This window comes from Solanum tuberosum, unplaced genomic scaffold (assembly GCF_000226075.1).
Source record: "Solanum tuberosum cultivar DM 1-3 516 R44 unplaced genomic scaffold, SolTub_3.0 scf00137, whole genome shotgun sequence".
Lineage (NCBI taxonomy): Eukaryota > Viridiplantae > Streptophyta > Magnoliopsida > Solanales > Solanaceae > Solanum > Solanum tuberosum.
In genome coordinates, this window is record NW_006239066.1 from 724,188 (window position 1) to 727,014 (window position 2,827).

Genomic DNA, 2,827 nt, shown 5'->3' on the forward strand with positions numbered 1-2,827 from the left:
ACTTGAACTTAGAATTTGAACTCGAACTTATAACTTGAGCTTGAAATTAGAACTTGAACTTGAATTTAGAACTTGAAGTTGAACTTAGAATTTGAACGTGAACTTAGAACTTGAACTTGAAATTAGAACTTGAACTTGAACCTGAACTTGAACTTAGAATTTGAAGTTGAACTTAGAATTTGAACGTGAACTTAGAACTTGAATTTTTAATTAGAACTTGAACTTGAACTTAGAATTTGAACTTAAACTTAGAACTTGAACTTGAAATTAGAACTTGAACGTAGAATTTGAGCTTGAACTTAGAACTTGAACTTGAAATTAGAATTTGAACTTGAATTTAGAATTTGAACTTGAAATTAGAACTTGAACTTAGAATTTGAACTTGAACTTGAAATTAAAATTTGAACTTAGAACATGAACTTAGAATTTGAAGTTCAACTTAGACTTGAACTTGAAATTAGAATTTGAACTTGAATTTAGAATTTGAACTTGAAATTAGAACTTGAACTTAGAATTTGAACTTGAACTTGAAATTAAAATTTGAACTTAGAACATGAACTTAGAATTTGAAGTTCAACTTAGACTTGAACTTGAAATTAGAATTTGAACTTGAAACTAATTAGCTTGAATATATAACTAATTAAGTTTAGAAATTAGATATGAACTTGAATTGAAAACTTGAACTTATTAAAACTTGAATATATATATATATATATACATAACTAATATTCTTGGATTTGAAGTTTATATTTAACTAATTTTAGAACTTTTCGTGCTAGGCAACTAAGGAAGCTCAACATCTAAAAAAGTTGATAAGAGACTATATTGCTTCTTTCATCAAAGTAGGAGATACGGTTGGTGCTTCAAAATTTCTAAAGTTCAAGTACAATTGTTTTCAATAATGTGTTTGTATCCATCTAGTATTGATATTTAGCTTTAATTTTGTGATAATTTTTTTGTGTCCATCGATTATTTATTAAGTATAAGTACCAACACTAGTTGATCCTAAAGATGACAAAATTGATTTTCTTGCAAGATCGATTTGTGTCCATCTAGTGTTGACACTTAGCATTAAATTTAGAAATAATATATTTGCTAAGCATAAGTACCAAGGCTAGTTAATCCTATTGATGACAAAATTGATTTTCTTGCAAGATCGATTTGTGTCCATCTAGTGTTGACACTTAGCTTTAAATTTAGAAATAATATATTTGTTAAGCATAAGTACCAACACTAGTTGATCCTATTGATGACAAAATTGATTTTCTTGCAAAATTTATTTGTGTCCATCAAGTGTTGATACTTAGCTTTAAATTTAGAAATAATATATTTGTTAAGCATAAGTACCAACACTAATTGATCCTATTGATATCAAATTTGATTTTCTTGCAAGATCGATTTGTGTCTATCTAGGGCTGACCCTTAGCATAAAATTTAGAAATAATATATTTGTTAAGCATAAGTACCAACACTAATTGATCCTATTGATATCAAATTTGATTTTCTTGCAAGATCGATTTGTGTCTATCTAGGGCTGACCCTTAGCATAAAATTTAGAAATAATATATTTGTTAAGCATAAGTACCAACACTAATTGATCCTATTGATATCAAATTTGATTTTCTTGCAAGATCGATTTGTGTCTATCTAGTGCTGACACTTAGCATTAAATTTAGAAATAATATATTTGTTAAGCATGAGTACCAACACTAGTTGATCCTATTGATGACAAAATTGATTTTCTTGCAAGATCGATTTGTGTCCATCTAGTGTTGACACTTAGCTTTAAATTTAGAAATAATATATTTGTTAAGCATGAGTACCAACACTAGTTGATCCTATTGATGACAAAATTGATTTTCTTGCAAGATCGATTTGTGTCCATCTTTGATGGCAAAATTGATTTTCTTGCAAGATCGATTTGTGTCCATCTAGTGTTGACACTTAGCTTTAACTTTAGAAATATTATATTTGTTAAGCATAATGTACCAACACTAGTTCATCATATTGATGACAAAACTGATTTTCTTGCAAGATCGATTTGTGTCCATCTAGTGTTGACACATAGCTTTAAATTTAGAAATAATAAATTTGTTAAGCATAAGAACCAACGCTAGTTGATCCTATTGATGGCAAAATTGATTTTCTTGCAAGATCGATTTGTGTCCATCTAGTGTTGACACATAGCTTTAAATTTAGAAATAATAAATTTGTTAAGCATAAGAACCAACGCTAGTTGATCCTATTGATGGCAAAATTGATTTTCTTGCAAGATCGATTTGTGTCCATCTAGTGTTGACACATAGCTTTAAATTTAGAAATAATAAATTTGTTAAGCATAAGAACCAACGCTAGTTGATCCTATTGATGGCAAAATTGATTTTCTTGCAAGATCGATTTGTGTCAATCTAGTGTTGACACTTCTATTTAAATTTAGAAATAATATATTTGTTAAACATAAGTACCAACAGTAGTTGATCCTATTGATGAGAAAATTGATTTTCTTGGAAGATCGATTTGTGTCCATCTAGTGTTGACACTTAGCTTTAAATTTAGAAATAATATATTTGTTAAGCATGAGTACCAACACTAGTTGATCCTATTGATGACAAAATTGATTTTCTTGCAAGATCGATTTGTGTCCATCTAGTGTTGACACTTGGCTTTAAATTTAGAAATAATATATTTGTTAAGCATAAGTACCAACACCTATTGATCCTATTGATGACAAATTTGATTTTCTTGCAAGATCGATTTGTATCCATCTAGTGTCGACACTTAGCTTTAAAATTAAAAATAATATATTTGTTAAACATAAGTACCAACA